The sequence below is a fragment of the Mirounga leonina genome, unplaced genomic scaffold (assembly GCF_011800145.1).
Source record: "Mirounga leonina isolate KUSES-001 unplaced genomic scaffold, KU_Mleo_1.0 Mir_165, whole genome shotgun sequence".
Classification (NCBI taxonomy): Eukaryota; Metazoa; Chordata; class Mammalia; order Carnivora; family Phocidae; genus Mirounga; species Mirounga leonina.
The window spans coordinates 1,430,900-1,450,389 of record NW_023270415.1 but is presented as its reverse complement, the minus strand read 5'-3'; the positions used below and the strand labels follow the sequence as shown (position 1 = coordinate 1,450,389).

Below are 19,490 nucleotides of genomic sequence, written 5' to 3'. Positions count from 1 at the left end.
TTATAATAAACCAATATGATCTAGTAAAATGTTTCTCTGAGTTCTGTGAGCCACTCTAGCAAATTAATCAAATCTAGGGAGGAGGTCCTGGGAACCTCTGACACAGTCTATTGGTCAGTAGTAGCCCAGGTAACAACCTGGGGCTTGTGGTTGAGATCTGAAGTGGAGGGTTGCGGGGGGTGGGGAGGGCAGTCTTGTAGGACTGAGCCCTTTAACCTATGGAATCTGATGCTATCTCCAGGCACATAGTGTCAGAATTGAGCTGAATTCTTGGACACCCTGTCTGAGATTTTCTTGTTGGTTCAGGGAAACACCCCTCCCCCAATGGAATTGGTCTCAGGGTAAAAGAGATCCCTTAATCTGGATTCATGTCTTTGCCATGGTGGCTCCAATGGTGGGAGATGCCAACCATTGTTTTGATTTGGGTAGGGAGGCATGGGTCCTGGTAGTGTTCAATACCCCAGAGGGTAGGTTCAGGCAGAGGGCTATAGCAGAGCCCACAAAACACAGAGCTACAAAGTGGCCAGTACCATAGACAAAGGGCTATAAGAGCACATAGAGCAGAAAGTAGGAAAGGCCAGAAAATGGGGAAGGTCTGAAAAGAGTCAATTAGAGCAAACATGTTCCATGAGATATTGCCCTGGTGCCCATGCAGTTGGAAAAGTATCCATTCACGGGCAAGGAAGCAAACAGCTGACTAAGTAAGTACCTTTCAAAGAAGCAGATTTCTTTATCACTTTGATAAATTAACAAATGCCTCCACAAAAGACATTTAAAACAAGACTTGCCATTTTTTTGGAAACCCAAACCAGGGTAATGCCTCTGTAAATAACATAAAGAAACACTACTTAATGTGTGGCATTAACCACTACCTGGGGTGCAGGACTTGTCATTCCAAAAGTAAATATTTGCTTATGAGGAAAATAGTGGGATTGGTTAAACCAGTTTTTCAGGCCCAGTGCAGAAAAGTAAAAATCTGATTTATTTCTTCCCCTGTTCTGTTCTATTACAATGACATCATGCAGAAAGCCACTTTTCTGTATGTGTGCATGTTTGATAAAGGTGAGAGAGACTCTAAATGAACAATTACCAAAATATGATGCTTACTGCAAGTATTCAGTGTGTGTGGCATAGAAGCTAAGGTTTCCTTAGCAGGTCTCTTAAGGTCTCTTCAATCAGTGGTTTCCTAAAGTCTGCTAGCACCAGCTCAAGAGAGCCTATTATACACACATTTTCATAACAACTTATTGAGTGACATCACATTGGTACTTGAAATCAGCCATGGTGGGAGTATTTCCACCACAGAAACCAGCAAACTCTATAAACCAGGGCTTTTGGTCTCCAGAGATCTAACTGTTAAACATTTACCAGCATATCACAGGTAAAAGTTGTAGAGCAGAAATAGACAAACTAAGGCCTTCTGCCTGTTTTCATATGGCTCAAGCTAAGAATGGATTTTGTCGTTTTAAATGGTTGGAAGAACCATCCTCAACCACTATTATCAAACACTGAATAGTTTTGGGAATTAGCACTTGCTACAGATTTGATAATATTTCTTAAAAAAGTCAACCAAAAATTATAAGACAGAAATGCTTATACATAATACTTATAATGTGATAAAGTCATTTCATCAGGAGCTAACATTGTTTGAATCACAAGTAATGTCAAAATGCTTTCTGTGTTGTTAAAATTTAAAACAAAAAACAAGATCTACATTCCTACACAAATAGGCAGTGGATATATATTTTTTGAGCTCAAACTATAGTTGTAAGTGCAAAGGAAATGTCCATATTGCAAAATCCATTTAAGCCTTCTGGGTCTGGAACAAGATGGTGTTCTTTTCTCTCCTTTCTCCTCTAAGTACAACTAAATAACATTGGACATTATAAACAAACAATGATGAAAAGATCTCAAAAAGCCTAGAGTGAAGGAGGTGGGCCACTAGAGACTTGAAGACCTGAGGAAAAGCAATGTGATTTTCTGGGTTTCTATCTGCCGTAGACCTCAAACTAAGGGGTCTGAGGAGCCTGCAAATCAGAACTACTAAGAGGCATAAATAAAAAAAAACTTTTCTAAGCTTTTCTCTCTACCCAAAGGGCTGGGAAAGAGGAAACCCAGCAGAGTCCTAGTGGGAAGCCCCAACTTGCTCTCTGTGACCTGGGCACTAGCAGCCAGGCCAGTCCACCTGTAAGGCCAAGCAGGAACAGAGCCCTTCATTGCCCTGCCCTCCAACAACTGCGTAAGTAGACTGAGGTCTTGTGGCTTCTGAGCTTCTGCCCCCCAGTGAGAGTATGTGGGCCAGCAACACAAGACAACCCAGAGAAGTGCTGTCCATTCCTGTAGGCAACACCAACTGGGATTGAAAGGGAAATCCCAGGGGCACCGGGATGGCTCAGTTGCTTGAGCGACCAACTCTTGGTTTCAGCTCAGGTCGTGATCTCAGAGTTGTGAGACTGAGCCTTGCATCAGGCTCTGTGCTCAGCGGGGAGTCTGCTTGAGATTCTCAACCTCTGCCCCTCCCCCTCTCATGCACGCTCTCTCTCTCTCTCTCTTTCTCTCTCTCAAATAAATAAATCTTAAGAAAGAAAGGAAGGAAGGAAACCCCAGAAGTGTCAGAGAAGAATTAGTCAGACCAGAATAGCATTGCAAAGTCTGAAAACTAAATTAATATTGGAATTAGACCAACAAAAAAGCCAGCAACTATGGGCTAAACTTAAACAGGGTAATGATCTGCTAAAACAGAAGATATAAATAGTTTAAGAGTATCCTAATATAATAAACAAAATGTCCAGGATACAAAAAAAAAAAATCACTCATCATACCAAAAGCCAATAGAACAGCAATTTTAATGAAAAAGATAATTAGCTGACACAAACACAGAGATGAATTAGAAGTTGGAATTATTAGACATATATCTTAAGCCAGCTATCATAAAACTGTTTCAACAATATTTCTAAACAAATCAAAAACAGAAAATCTCAGTAAAGACATGAGGCTATTTAAAAAAGAACAAAATGAAAATTAACAAAATGAAAAAAGAACAAAATGGGAAAACGCAATAACTAAAATTTTAAAACTACTTGATGAACTCAATAGTTGAGTGGTGATAATTGATAATACACTCAGTGAACTTGAAGACAGATCAATAGAACTGACTCAATCTGAACAACAGAGAGAAAATAGACTTAAAAATGAACAGAGTATCAAGAATCTGTGGGATAATAAATGATCTAACATTCAAATTTTCAAAGTCCCAAAGGAGAGGAGAAAGGAGTAAAAACTTCCCAAAATTGATAAAATACATAAACCTGCAAGAAGTTGAAAGATAAACCCAAAGAAACCCACACCAAGGCACATCATAATTAAATTAATGAAAGTTAAAGACAAAGAAAAAAAGCTTAAAAAGAGCCAGAGTGAAATGACACATTACTTATAAAAGAAGAATTCATATGACAAGATTTTTCATTTGAAACCAGGGAGGCTGGAAAGACGTAGCACAATTTTCCAGAGGAAAGAACTGTCAATTGTGAATCCTATATCTCAATAAACTATCCTTGAGGAATAAAGAGGAAATAAAGAAATTCTCAAAGGAAAAATAAGATAATTTTTTACTAGCAGACCTACCTTAAAAGACTGGCTAAATGAAAGTAAAAGAAAATGATAATTAAAGAAAGTTAAAATTTTCAGGACAGAAAAAGAACACTGAAAAGAATAAAAATACAAGTAAACAGAATGGACTATTCTTTCATGAGTTACTTTAATTATATTTTATGGTTCAAGCAAAATTTATAATACCATTTGATATGATGATAATGTATGTAAAGGAAATACTTAAGACAATTATATTTAAAAACTACAGAGAGTAAAGGGACCTAACTTCAAGCAAGGTCAACACTTCATTTAAGTGATGAAATGTCAACACCAGTAAACTGTGATGTTACATATGTATAGGGTAAAACATAGAACAATCAGAAAGAACACTATCCAAAGTAATATCCTCAAAATATTATAAAGAAAACAAAATGGAATTCTAAAAAAATGTTCAAGTTACACATAGGAAAGCAAGGAATAAAAAGAAAAAATATAAAACAGAATAAACAGGAAAGGAAAAATAAAGCTAGACCTAAGCCCTACCATGGCAGTAATTACTTTAAATGTAAATGATCTAAATATACCAATAAAAGCACACAGGTTAAATAAAAAACACAGTGGTTTAATAAAAAAAAAAATACATGACCCAAATATATGTTGTCCACAACAAACTCACCTGAAACATAACAACATAGCTAGGTTTAGAGTAAAGGGATAGGAAAAGATACATTATGCAACATGAATTTTTAAAAAGCAGTAGTGAATATATTAATATCCAATAAAGTAGACTTCTTGGCAAAGATGATTACTAGAGTAAAAAGAGGGACATTACATTAATCCTTCAAGAATATATAACAATTCTAAATTTGTATACATGAAACACCAGAGCTTCAACTAATGGAGGTGAAAGGAGAAGTAAACAAATTATAGCTGAGGACCGCAACACTCACTCCCAGAAATTGATAGACCTACTAGACAGAAAATCAACAATGATACAAAGCAACTAAACACCACCATCAACCAACAGGATCTAACTGACATTTATAGAACACTCCATCCAACAGCAACAGAAAGCACATTCTTTAGAATTCCCAATGAATAAAAATGAAAGCATAACATACCAAAATTTATGGGATGCAGCTATAACATTGATAAGATGGAAATTTATAGCATTAAATCTTTCTAATGGAGAAAAGGAAAGACCTCAAATCAAAAATCTAAGCTTCAACTTCAAAAAAAAAAAAAGAAAGAAAGAAAGATAAAGCAGAGCAAAAGAAACCAAAAGCAAGCAAAAGAAAGGAAATAATAAAGATAAGACAGAAGTCAATGGGAAATTGGAACAAAAAAAAATTCATGGGAGAAAAGTTGGTTCTTTGAGGAAAAAAGAAGTCAGTGAAATCAACAAACCTTTAAGCAAGTAAGAGAAGACACAAGTCACCAATATCAAGAAAAAAACAGGTGAAATCACTAAACATCCTGCAGGATAATAAGGGAATACTGCTAATGGAATTCTAAAAAATATACTTGTAAATTAAACTTATAAGAAATGATCAATTCTTGGGAAACACAAATTACCAGGGAACTTAAGTAATTCTATACCTATTAAGTAAACTGAATGTATAATTTAAAATCTCTCAAAAAAAGATAACTCCAGGCTTAGATCCTTAAGAAAACAATTTTACCAAAACTCTTCCAGAAAATTTAGAAGAGGGGGAACACTTCCCATATAATACTATGAAGAATTTTATTTTTTGTGTGGGTTTTTTTGTTTGTTTTTTGTTTTTGTTTTTTTGGCTAAGACAGGTTTATTGGACATTTCTTTTTTCATCATATTTTATTTTTTTATATTTTATATATATTTGTATATATTTTATATCTTATGTTCATTATGGTAAGTATACTCTTTTATCATCATCCCCTATTTCCCCATCCCCTCACCCACCTCCCCTCTGGTAACCATCAGTTTGTTCTTTATAATTAAGAGTCTATTTCTTGGTTTATCTCTTTTTTTTCCCTTGTTTGTTTGTTTTGTTTGCTAAATCCCACATATGAGTGAAATCATATGGTATTTTTCTTTCACTAACTGACTTATTTTGCTTAGCATTATACGTGCTAGCTCCATCATTGCAAATGACAAGATTTCACTCTTTTTATGGCTGAATAATATTCCACTATATATATGTCATCTTCTTTATCCATTCATCAGTTGATGGGCACTTGGGCTGCTTCCATAGCTTGGCTATTGTAAATAATGCTGCTATAAACATAGGGGTACATGGTTCCCTTAGTGTTCTTGTATTCTTTGGGTAAATAGCCAGTAGTGCAATTCCTGGTTTGTAGGGTAGTTCTATTTTTAACTCTTTGAGGAACCTCCATACTGTTCTCTAGAGTAGCTGCACCAGTTTGCATTCCCACCAACAGTGCAAGAGGGTTTCTTTTTCTCCACATCCTCACCAGCACCTGTTGTTTCTTATGTTTTTGATTTTAGCCTTTCTAACAAGTATGAGGTGATATCTCATTGTACTTTTTATTTGCATTTGCCTGATGATGAGTAATGTTGAGCATCTTTTCATCTATTGGCCATCTGAATATCTTCTTTGGAGAAATGTCTGTTCATGTCTTTTGTCCATTTTTTAATTGGATTTTTTGGGTTTTGCATGTTGAGTTTGATAAATTCTTTATAGATTTTGGACACTAACCCTTTATCAAATATGTCATTTGCAAATATCTTCTCCCATTCCATAAGTTGTCTTTTAGTTTTATGGACCATTTCCCTCTGAAAAAGATTTGAAAACTAGATACACTGCTTCTCCATAAAAAAAAAGGATAAAAAGACCAAATTGAGACCGGTAGGAGAGACACAACCTCACCAAAACCCCATCCCTGGCATGGCAATCCAAGTGATCCAGAGTGCTATGGGAAACTGAGATTCCCTTTTTAGAGGGCTCACATCAGTCTCACTTGCCCTAAGACTCAGCAAAAAAATAGTAGTTTGAAAAGTGCCTAGACTGTATGTGAAGGAGATACATTTTCTGATCAAAATGCATCCGCTGGAGAGGCCAGGGACAGTTGAAACGTTCCCTGGAGATGAAGGAGCTGGAAGACACCCATTTTTGCACTCTCTACCTACCCTGCTAGCACACATCGGTGAGCTCAGATGTGGCACACTCTCACTGCCTTGTTAAAACAGGTGGGGCAAGTGGTCATGGCACTATCCCTCTGCCTTGCTGAAGCTGGAGTACATAGGCAGTTGCAGCACTCCTCCACTCCCTGACTGGGACTCGTGAGCAGGAGCAGGGGTAGAATTCTCTTGCTCCCATCCTCAAGCCATCATGTGCACAAAGAAAAGCATTCCCCCACTGCATTCCTGAAGCCTACAGGTGCACACAGTCAAGACATTTCCCCACTGCCTTTCTAAGTATCCCCCACCCTCTACACTCTCCAGCCACCAAGCCAAAGCCAGCAGAGGGGCACAATCCACTCAGAGGATATCCATTGATTTCATGGCTCTAGTGGCCAAGAAGGCTGTGTTTCTGAGCTCCACAAGCATGTAACAATCAGAAAGTCAATTCTTGGCAGGCCAGCATCCCCAGAGCACTGCACAGACAGACCAAAAAATACCCCAATATTCCCATGAAAAAGGCCTATTAGCCTGGAGCTTCAGCCTGAGGGAAAGACTTCAAGTTTCCCAAATATCTACAAGGCTAAGGAGGCACTCCCAAGGAATATAAGAAGGTAAACACCATCCCCTACATGAGGCCTCAAGACTGAGGGAAGTAGCTGTTTCACCTAATACACAGAAACAAACACAGAGTCAAGTAAAATAAGGAAACAGAGAAATATGTTACAAACAAAAGAATAAGATAAAACTTCAGACAAAGACCTTAATAATACAAAGATAAGTAATTTACCTGATGAAGAATTCAAAATAATGGCCATAAAGATGCTCACTGAACTCAGAAGAAGAATGGATAAACACAACGAAAACTTCAACAAAGAGACAGAAACTAAGAAAGTACCAAACAGAAGTCACAGAACTGAAGAATGCAATAACTGAACTGAAAAATGCACTAGAGGGGTTCAACAGCAGACTGGATGAAGCAAAAGAACAAGTCAGTGAGCTGGAAGACAAAGCAATGGAACTAACCCAGACAGAGAAAAAAAAAAGAAAAAAAGAATTTTTTAAAATGAAGATAACTAAAGAGACCTATAGGACAACATTTAAAGCATAAAGCATTCATATTATAGGTGCCCCAGAAAGAGAAGAGAGAAAAAAGGGACAAGCTTACTTGAAGAAATAATGACTGAAAACTTTCCTAACCTAGGAAAGGAAACAGACATCTAGGTCTAGGAAGCTTAGAGAGTTCTAAATAAGATAAACCCAAAGAGATCCACACCGATACATTATAATCAAAACGTCAAAAGTTAAAGAGAGAACCTTAAAAACAGCAAGAGAAAAACAAATTGTTATGTTCAAGAGAAACCCCATAAACTTATAAAATTTATCAGCAGAAACTTAGCAGGCCAGAAGACAGTGGCATGACATATTCAAAGTGCTGAAAGGAAAAAATTTCCAAGAATACCCAGCAAGGTTATCATTCAAAATTGGAGGAAAGATGAAAAATTTTCTAGACAAGCAAAAGCTAAAGGAGTTCATCACTACTAAACTGCTCTTACAAGAAATGTTAAACGGACTTCTTTAAGCTGAAAAGAAACGGCACTAAATAATAAGAAAACATAACAAAAGTAAAAATCTCATTGGGAAAGGTAAATAAATATATAGTAAAATTAGTGGATTAATCACTTATAAAGCTACTATGCAGGTTAAAAGACAAAACTAGCTAAATAAACTAAAACTACAATAATAATTTATGGGATACACAAAATAAAAAGATGTAAAATTTGACATCAAAAACATAGAACATGGAGGAGGGGAGTAAAACTGTACTTTTGGAATGTGTTCAATCTTACATTGCTACCAACTAAAAATAGTTGGTTATATACGTAGGATATGTGTGAACCTCATAGTAACCACAAAGTAAAAATTATTGTAAATACACCAAAAAATGAGAAAGAAATCTAAACATAAAACTAATGGTCATCAAACAACAAGGGAAGAGAAAGAAGAAATGAATAGAGAACTTACAAAAACAACCAGAAAGCAATTAACAAAATGGCAATAAGTACATATTTATCAATAATTACCTTAAATTAAATGACTAAACTGTCCAATCAAAAAATTAGGACAGCTGAATGGATATATATATATATTTTTTTTAAAAAGACACATCTGTATACTGCCTACAAGATACAGATAGACTGAAAGTAAAGGGTGGAAAAAGATATTCCATACAAATAGAAATGTAAAGAAAGCTGGTGTAGCTATATTCATATCAGACAAAATAGTCTTTAAAATAAAGACTGTAATAGAAGACAAAGAGGGACATTACATAATGATAAAGAGATCAATCCAGCAAGAAGATATAACATTTATAAATATATATCCACTCTACATAGGAGCACCAAGATATATAAAACAAATATTAACAGACCTAAAGGGAGGAATGGAAAGCAACAATAGGGGACTTCAACACCCTTCAGTGGATAGATCATCCAAACAGAAAACCAATAAGGAAGCATTGACCCTAAAGACACATTAGACCAGAGGAACTTAATAGAACATGCCATCCCAAAATAGCAGAATACACATTCTTCTCAAGTGCATGTAGAACATTCTCTTGGATAGATAACATATTAGGCCACAAAGCAAATCTCAAATTCAAGAAGACTGAAATCATATCATGTATCATTTCTACCACAATGGTATGAAATTACAAAAAAAATTACAAGAAAAAAATGTGAAAGTACAAATACATGGAGATTAAACAACTGTTACTGAACAACTACTGGGTAATAGAAGAAATCAAAGGAGAAATGAAAAAACACCTAGAGACAAATGAAAATGGAAATGCAAGTACCAAAACTATGGGCTGCAGTAAAAGCAGTTCTAATAGGAAAGTTCATAGCAATACAGGACTACCTTAAGAAACAAAAGAAGTATCACAAAAACAATTTAACTTTACACCTCAAGGAACTAGAAAAAGAAGAACAAATGAAGCCCAAAGTTAGTAGAAGAAAGAAAATAATAAAAATCAGAGTGGCAATAAGTGAAATAGAGACTAAAAAGACAATAGTAAAGATCAATAAAACTAAGATCTGGTTCTTTGAAAAGATGAACAAAATTAAATCTTTAGCTAGACTCACCAAGAAAATAAGAGACAGAGTTCCAATAAATAAAATCAGAAATGAAAGAGTAGTTACAATTGATACCACAGAAATACAAAGGATCATGAGACTACTATGAATAATTATATGCCAACAAATTGGAGAACCTAGAAGAAATGTAAAAATTCCTATAAACTTACAATCTTCCAAGACTGAATTATAAAGAAATAGAAAATCTGAATAGACTGATTATTAGTAAGGAGATTAAATCAGTAATCAAAAACTTCTAACTAGCAAAAGTCCAGAGCCAGATGGCATTACTGGTAAACTCTACCAAACATTTAAAGATTTAATACCTAGCCTTCTCAAACTCTTCCAGAAAGTTGAAGAGGAGGTAATGCCTACAAACTCATTTTATGAAGCCAGCATTACCCTGATACCAAAACTAGAATGACCACCACACATATAAAACAACAGTAATAATAAAAATTACAGGCCAATATCCCTGTTGAATACAGGTGCAAAAATCCTTAACAAAATATTAGGAAACCAAAGTCAGCAATACATTAAAAGGATCACACAACATGATCAAGTGGGATTTATTCAGGTATGCAAGGATAGCTCAATATTTTTAAATCAATGAATGTGATACACCATATTAATTTAAAAGATTAAAATCATATAATAATCTCAATAGAAGCAGAAAAAAGCATTTGACAAAATTCAACATCCATTTGATAAAAACACACAACCAAGTGAGTATAGAAGTAACTTACCTCAACACCACATATGAAAAACCCACAGCTAATATCATACTCACCATTCATCAGTAGTGAAAAGCTGATAGTCTTTCCTATGAGATCAAAAACAAGACATGATCCCCATTCTCCTCACTTTTATTCAACGTATTATTGGAAGTCCTAGCCACAGCAATTAGGCAATACAAATTTAAAAAAAAAAAAAAGGCATACAAATTGGAATGGAAGATGCCATAAATAGGAAAGTTGGTAAGTATGCCCCACCCCCTACACTCTCCAGCCACCTACCCAAAGCCAGCAGAAGAGCACAACCTACTCAGAGGTTTTCCAGATGACACAATGCTATAAATAGAAAAACCTAAAGATTCCACCAAAAAACTGTTAGAACTAGTCAATGAACTCAATAAAGTGATACAGGATACAGGATAAAAAATTAATATACAAAAATCTGTTGAGTTTCTATAAACTAATAATAAACTATCAGAGAGAGAGATCAAGATAATTCCACTTACAATTGTATCAAAAATAATAAAATATCTAGGAATAAATGTGACCAAGAAGATGAAAAATCTGTAGACTGAAAACTATAAGACATTGATGAAAGAAATTGAAGAAGACACAAATAAATGGAAAGATATACAATGGATTGGAAGAATTAACATTGTTAAAATGTCCTATACAACCAAAGCAATCTACAGACTCAATGCTACCCCTATTAAAATTCCATTGGCATTTTTCACAGAACTAGAAAAAATAATTCTAAAATATATATGGAACCATAAAAGGACCCAAGTAACCAAAATATCTTGAGAAAGAACAACAAATTTGGTCAGAGGTATCATGCACCCTCATTTCACACTCTACTACAAAGCTACAGAAATCAAAACAATACAATAGTGGAATAAACACAGATACATCAGTAAAACAGATTTAAGAGCCCAGAAATAAACCCACACATAATATGTTCAATTAATTTACATGAAAGGGGGCAAGAATATACAATGGGGAAGGGACAGTCTCTTCAATAAATAGTATTAGAGAACTGGACAGCTACATGCAAAAGAATGAAACTAGACCACTATCTTACACCATATATAAAAATTAATTCAAAATAGGGGCGCCTGGGTGGCTCAGTCAAGCATCTGCCTTCAGCTTAGGTCATGGTCCCAGAGTCCTGGGATTGAGCCCCACATCAGGCTCCCTGCTTGGCAGGAAGACTGCTTCTCCCTCCCCCACTCTCCCTGCTTGTGTTCCCTCTCTCGCTGTGTCTCTCTATATCAAATAAATAAACAAAATCTTAAAAAAAAAAAAAAAGCTTATTACTTGCCAGACCCTCCCATTTAGACACTACGATATTCCCAGTTGCTAGCCAAGGTCCTTCTCCAGAGATACCACTCTGAACTAAGGTGTCACCATTGTCATAGGCTCTTGCCATTCCCCATGCCCTGCCCATCAAATCCGATCCTTTGGGATATTGATTTTTCATCTTCCCCCCGGGGACTGCTGTTTCTCCTACAGTATCCTAGCCCCACACTACTGCTCTCTCCAGAAGCACAGATTCACATCACTGGAAGGGCAAGTCAGGAGGCCAAATTAGGACAATCAAACTAAATTTAAGATGTACCACCATGGCCAATCATAATGAGAGCATCACAAATGAATGCCAAAAATCTACAGCACCCAAAATCCAAGAATCAAAATTAGACTCATACACAGGGTTCTACCCCTCCCCACAATGCCCATGGAAAAAGTCTTCTTTCTCTCTCAATTTGGCGTGTCCTTTCTGTCACCCCTCCCCTGTTTATGTTTGGGCTCACTACCAGCAACCGCTTTAATTACCACTTCACTATCTTACTGAAGGAGAGAGATGTTTCCACAGAGCACATCTGCCCAGAGCTTGACAGCTATGAACCCATTTAGTATACCCAGTAAAGGCAGTCAGGCAGTGTCATCCACAGGTGTGCATGAGTCTACATGGGGTTTAGGTGTGCTGTCTACCCCTATATGTTTGATTAGTGAAGGAGGGTTGGAGATGAACAGGTAACCACAGGGAGGTAGGAGAGGGCTGTCCCCATCTCCACACCCACACTCACAGGATGTAGATTTTATTTTTTTTCATTATTCTAAACAGACTATTTGCTTGCATGGATCTGATGGCTGGATACTTAGGAAATAGGGAATGTTTTTTGTTATATGAAAAAAATAAAAAATAAACCCATTATATTTGGATCCACAACAGCACAGTTACTGAAATCTAAATTCTCATGTATCACAGGTCTTTTGAGAAAGTGTGCCTTCTTCATTCTTGGGCAGAGAAACACTCTGAGTGTTTCCTCATCCCATCTCCAGTAGGCACTAGCATTGGAAAACATGGCTAAGTGGGGTGTTTGGCCAACAGACGCCTCGTATTTTATCCCTTTCCCAGGCACAAACTCTTCCCACGCCTGCACTTCTGGGGCTTGTTCCTTTTCCTTTTGCAAAAGCAGGGCCTGCTGTCCAGAGCTGGCACTGTTGGGTTCCTGGCTGCCTGGGCGATGGCTAGGTCCAGCAATGGAGGTATAGTGTGATGGGTTGCACTTATGGGGATTATTTGGAGAGGGAAAGGGGGAAAGCTCAAACTGTCTGTTATGGGCACAGTGTATGCTCAAAGACAGAAACAGGACCTGTGCTCAGAGGTATGAGCTGATCACAAAATGTGCTCCATTAAGTGATGAAGCAGACAGTGCTGGACAACAGTGGAGGGCAGAGGCCAGGGGCTATTTTTACACGTTAGGGAATAGAGTTAAGAATTTTGGACAGGATAGCATGTATTACACCTAGCTGGCTGGGAGACTTAAGGCGTCTCTCACCCGTCTTCTTCTTCTCTAATTTCTGTGTCTCATTCTCCTGTAGACTTCATTCTCATTTTTCAAGGTAGCCACTCCTTGTTACCACAATGACAATCTCTGTAGGATCACTTATATTTAAGTTACACCTCCATATTCAAAGTATCCTGCAAGATAGTAGAATATAGCAACACTAGTCAGAATCCTGCACCCTGTACATTTGTTCTTTTGGGCTAATGATTCAAAAAATATTTGAAGCAATATAAACTTTATAACCTAACTCTTTCACACCCCACCCCACCCCACCCCACTCCCCAACACACTTAAAAATCTGTTGGATTCTCCTCAACCCTATGACTCTATCCCTTTCTTCTTCTCCCTCATAATCTAACTTCTTGAAAGACATACTCACATTTGCCTTTTCCATTTTCTCATCTTCTGTGTCCTCTTCAGCATGTCAGCCTAGCTGCTACCCCCACCACTGCCCCAGACAGCTCTCATGAAATTCAAGTACCTCCACGTCATTTGCCAGGTGGGTACACTCCTAATAGTACACAGCTTCTCCCTTTCCCCTTCTCGAGGCACTCTCCTCCCTGGAGTCTGGGACACCACACTCCCCAGGCCTCCCTCCCAATTCCTCCTGCTAGGTCTCCTTTGTAAGCTCTTCCTTTCCCTGACACATCGACACTGGGGCACCTCTTTGTTCTTAATTCCAAAGCCCATGGCCCTTCCTGCCACAGACTATCTCCCACTTTCAATTCCCATTGACATGCAGAGGGCTCCCAATTTAAACCCGTCATCTAAGATATCTCCGAATCCAGATGTGTACATACAAACTCCCACCACCAGCTATCCCCTCCTGGGGACCCATAGGCACACTCAAGACCAAACTCATCATCCTCCTTCCACAGCCTCCTTATTGCTGGCATTCCATGTTGCATTCCAGAATCTGCGAGTTGTCATTGGCATGTTCCTCTCTCTCATCACCCAGTCCACACCCAAATTGCCACAAGTCCACATACTTCTTACCATTCCCACTGCCACCATCCTACCTGGAACCAAACCCTTCATTTGTCATCTAACCTGTTGTGTTGGCTTCCTACACATACCCTGGCCTTGCTATCTCTACACACAACACACAGAGAGTATTATTTTCAAAATTCAAACCTAGCATGTGTCTCCAATGCTAAAAATAACAATAAAAAAATGAAACAAAAATAAAGTCTGCAATGGCTTTCCATTGCTTTTGTAAGAAAGACCAAAACTGAATTCAGTTATCAGTTCTAGCAGTTTTTGGTGGCGTCTGTAGGGTTTTCTATATATATAGTATCATGTCATCTGCAAATAGTGAAAGTTTTACTTCTTCCTTACCAATTTGGATGGTTTTAAAAATTAAATATAAGAGTTTAAAAAAAAAAAAAAAGAAGGCCCAAAACCCTTAGCAAGACCAGCATGTGGACCCTCCCTATCTCTACATCATCATATTGACCCATTCTTCCCTTCCTTTCTGTGTTGGAGCCACATTGGAGCAGGGTCAATCCAGTGGGCAGAACACAGCAATAAGAGATCCTGGCAGCCAGGCAGGTGAAAGCATCATGGTTAACAGGACTGCAGCACTGTGTGTACCTTCTTCATTAGTGATTCAACAGAATCTTCTTTTGAGGACCTCTCATTATTCTGGTCTCATCTTACCTTTTTAGAGTAGGTGGCCTCCGGAATAACCTATCTCCTCTCATGTGATGGACAAGAGAAAACATGAGAAATAGACATGAAAAATATAGTCCCTGGAACTGTTGCATCATTTCTATTCAAGACTACTCGGAGCACCTGGGTGGCTCAGTCATTAAGCGTCTGCCTTCAGCTCAGGTCATGATCCCAGGGTCCTGGGATCGAGCCCCGCATTGGGTTCCCTGCTTGGCGGGAAGCCTGCTTCTCCCTCTCCCACTCCCCCTGCTTGTGTTCCTGCTCTCGCTATCTCTCTCTCTGTCAAATAAATAAATAAAATCTTAAAAAAAAAAAAAACTACTCGGTCAATATCCTTTATATAAGGACACTCACGACATACTCCTTTTAGAGTTAAGGACAAAACTCTTAAGTCAAGATTCAAGCTAGTCTACTTCTATTCATGATATAATGGAAATCATGTAGCTTATAGTGTTTTATTTAATTTATATCTCTACCTATCATCTATCTACCCAGGTTGCCAGAAACTTCAAAGTTAAATTAAGGCTAAGAGCAGCAAGTATCTTTAGATTGTGGTTATATCTTCCTTTTAATCCTTTGTTGTTGTTGTTTTATCCTTTGTCCTTATTTTCATAGTCCTATTGTATGTGACTAAAAGGCACCCTTCTGTGAACCCCCCAGAGACTTCCTGGGGTCTGGGGAGGAAGGCATTGCCACAAATCCCTGGGTGGCAGTCACTGGCCTTCAAGGGGAGGCAAGGAGCCCCAAGGGAGTTCTGGCCTCTGGGAAGGCTCAAGGCCAGCTGGTGTTGTGGCATGGAAAGAGGGAAGGCACAGTGTCCTCCATGACTCTCATACCCAGGCAATGGAATCACTGAAAGGACATTGATTTTACAGACTCTATTGTATTTTCAAACACCATTCAAACCAGAAACATTTCAGGCTATGAGGCCAACAAGGTCACCCTAAAACAGAAAATTTTTAAACCTTAAAAAAATTGCATAAATCATTAAAACCTTGAAAACACATAATATGCTGCTTTTTTTTTTTTTTTAAGTTACCACCTTTTCCAAAATCCATGCAAATTGCAGAGCCAAAAGAAGAAAACTAAGTAGTTTTTCAAAGTGTTGTGCCAGTCATGGGTTTTTTTTACAGAGCTCCTTAGATTGAGATCCATAAAAGGGAGGTACCACTTCCCATTGCTTCACCAACTTTTTAAAGCCAAGGCTGAAACTTCCATTCCTCCTTTTACTTCTTTCTACTCCCAGATTCAGAAGTGATCTCGAATTAAGGGGAGAATCACTCCAAACTGCTGCTAACCAGGTCGTGGCTCACAAACAAGCACCATTAATAAGAGTAGCAGCCCCTGAGGTAGGCAGGCATGTACCCATCACTCTCCTAACTGCTGTAAGCTTCATGACACCCTCCGAACTGGGCTCTACCACCTCAGAGATCAGCAAACCGACAGGTCGAGCAATATGCCCAAGGTCAAAGAGACTAACCAGCAAAACTGACACTCGAATCTTCTCTGGCCAGTGTAGTGTATTTCTGACACTTTTTGCGTTTGTTTTCTTTTCTCCTCACTTTCTACGTTCCTGCCCTTTATCAATATTGACCTCAGGAAAGGACCTGGTATTTCATTGTGATTTTTAATCAGTATTACCACCTGAATGTATAACATATGCATTGTTTTCCTGATTATGAAAATCATCACATTAAAGATTCTAATTAGAGAATTGTTACTTTTTGAACTAGTATAGATCTAAGCAATCATATAGTACAACTGCTTCCTTTTAAAGAAATGTCATTTGAGGTCTAAAAAGATGACTACAACTTGCTGAAGGTCACACAGCTAAATAAGTCTCTAAAAGACTCTTCATCCTTAAAAATCATAAATTTCCTAAAACATAATTAAGGATTTTTTTTTATAATTTTAAGGTTGATGATAAAATCTTTTCTCAAAGCCCTTGAGGCCAGACCCAATGACAAATTTCTTATAAATTGCCAAAAGAAGTATGAGGACCTGAAATCTGAATCTTTTGGAAGAATTCTTCCCCCTGGTAAAGGAATTTCAAGCCACAATGAGCAAGTGGAAGCAAGAGCTCAAATGTGAAGCCCCTTCCCACAGAGCTGCTGACTAGCCCATTACCTGGCTGCCTCTGAGCCCACTGGGCTCAACTCCTGCCCTTCCCAAGCTGCCTAAGAACCACCTCCAGAGAGCAGAGGGGCCTCTGCACAAGCAGAAGCTTTGGCATGCCCTCCTCATAGGGCTCTCCAGAACCTCACATCCAGGCCAGGCACAAGGTAAGATTCACCCTGCCACACATGCCACCTCCATGGAAAGTCACGGGCCTCTGTGTCACTGAATAGCGACCTCTGGCCACATGGCAGGCCCTGGAGGTTCTTCATTTCCTCTGCAGCTGGGCTTCTTACACCCACACTGGAGTGGTATTATACTGACACACTGGGTTTGACAGTGGATGGGACAATCTTCCAGTGGGAGGGGCCACACACATAGACGGCATTATAATCGATAGCTATTCAAAAGCAGGTGCTGATACAGCAAGCTTGAGCCATTTGATTGAGAGCCTGTGGCATGCCGCCCCCATCCTGGCAGAGGGCCTACACCTTAACCTCACACAGCTCACCTGGATCTCAGCCTCCTGAGCCTATGTGCTGGGGATACGCTGCCATACCACATCCCACCATTTCCCCACTTGCTGGAAAGGAGTCAAGGTGATCCCTAAATAAGCTTTTGTGGAAGAGCAATGCATTTTTCACCCAGTTAGTATTAATGGGGTATAAATTTCATTCTGAAAACACCTCTGTGCTGGTCAGAACTGCATGTGTCTAGAGGGACAGGCAGAGACCAACTCACAAAAAACAACGTCAAACTCAGGCATGAAAATTCAACTTCTATATGTTAAACTAAACACTTCACAAAATTACAATCAATTGCCTTCACTCCCTCTTGGATAAAAGTCAAATTGTAAAGGTTTTATACCAGAAAAGAAGCATGCTTTTGAAACAAAGTCAGGAATCCGAGAGGTTGGAAAGCTGATGCCCCAGGGAAAAACTGTGTATTGGCCTTGCAGACTTCCCCTGGAAGAGTCACTGTAGTACTCCATTTATCCCCCAAGAGCCAGGGCCCCAGCACAAGCCCAGAGCAATGACCTGAGCACCTGCCGTCCACCTGCATGTCCTCTGAGCACCTCTGGGTCAGTCTCTGCTCTGGTCTGACCTCTCTTGCACAGCCTTCAGTCTACATTCCAGATCTCAGCCCTTAAGCGGGGCTGTCCTGTTGCTACCACCCAATCCCACGTCTCTGTGGCCAGGACTACCAACATGTCCCTGCCCCTGAGGCTGGCATCAGCACCAATTCTCCCAGCTATGTGTGCTTGACAGCTCGGCCCAGCACACAGCCAAGGAAGGAGCAAATTCCTCAGTCTGAGGGTCTGACCTTAACATTTCAAAGGCATAGTTATCTTGACCCTGGAATGAGGAGCCTGAGCAGTGGGAATGCTGATAACCGCACTACTTCAAAGTAATTAGATTAAAAATACTTATGTAAGCTTGTAAAGATTTGGAAAAATCGGACCAAGTGATTGGTGATTTATGTAAATATAAGAATTCATGAATTCCATTCCAAACAAATCCTTTCCAAGCAAAATGCAGAGCTGCAGAATCACCCATATGTCTGGCCCTTTTATTTATATATATATATATACCCATATAAATGCATTTTGCTTGGAAAGGATTTGTTTGGACTAGAATATATATTATATATTAATTTTTATATATACTTATGAATATATATTTGATATAATATATTGTAATATAATAATATATATTACATATATTAATGTGTTTTATTTGGAATGGAATTCATGAATTCTAATATTTACATAAATCACCAGTCACTTGGTCTGATTTTTTTCTAAACCTTTTTATATATGTGTGTGTGTACATATATATATACATATATATGTATATGTTTGTGTGTATATATATGTCTATATGTATATGTATGTGTGTGTATTTGTGTGTATTTGTGTGTGTGCATGTGTATAGAGAGAAAGAGAGAGAAATTAAATTGAGCCCTTTATGCCAAGGCTCAGGTATAAATTGACCACAATTAATTAAAGTTTATAAAAGAGAAGCAACGGCTCCTAGGATATCTTAAGCACACAAACTAGCTCCCAGGACCTGCAAGCTCATACAGCTGCACCTCATACTCAGCCATAGAAAGAACAAAGAGGACTATGGCCCAGCCACAGTAGGCAGAAAAGCAAGTGTCCTTCATGAGAAATAACCCCATCTCTTAGAGTTTTAAGCAATGTCATAAGAATCACTGTCCAGTTCTGTGGATCAAAACACCACAGTGAACAGAGGTGAGGTCCCAAACCACT

General features: G+C 38.4%; 1 long non-coding RNA gene across 4 annotated transcripts in view; it reads right to left on the bottom strand.

The window, feature by feature from the left end:
* The window catches only part of LOC118014802, a 38,281-nt gene that overhangs the window by 11,145 nt on the left and 7,646 nt on the right, over positions 1–19,490 (bottom strand). For 3 of the 4 annotated variants that reach the window (XR_004680380.1, XR_004680382.1, XR_004680383.1), the window contains one exon: positions 13,424–13,566. The exons of the other annotated variant lie outside the window; for it this stretch is intronic. This is a non-coding gene — a long non-coding RNA (uncharacterized LOC118014802). The remainder of the gene's footprint in view (positions 1–13,423; positions 13,567–19,490) is intronic. 4 annotated transcript variants of the gene reach the window in all.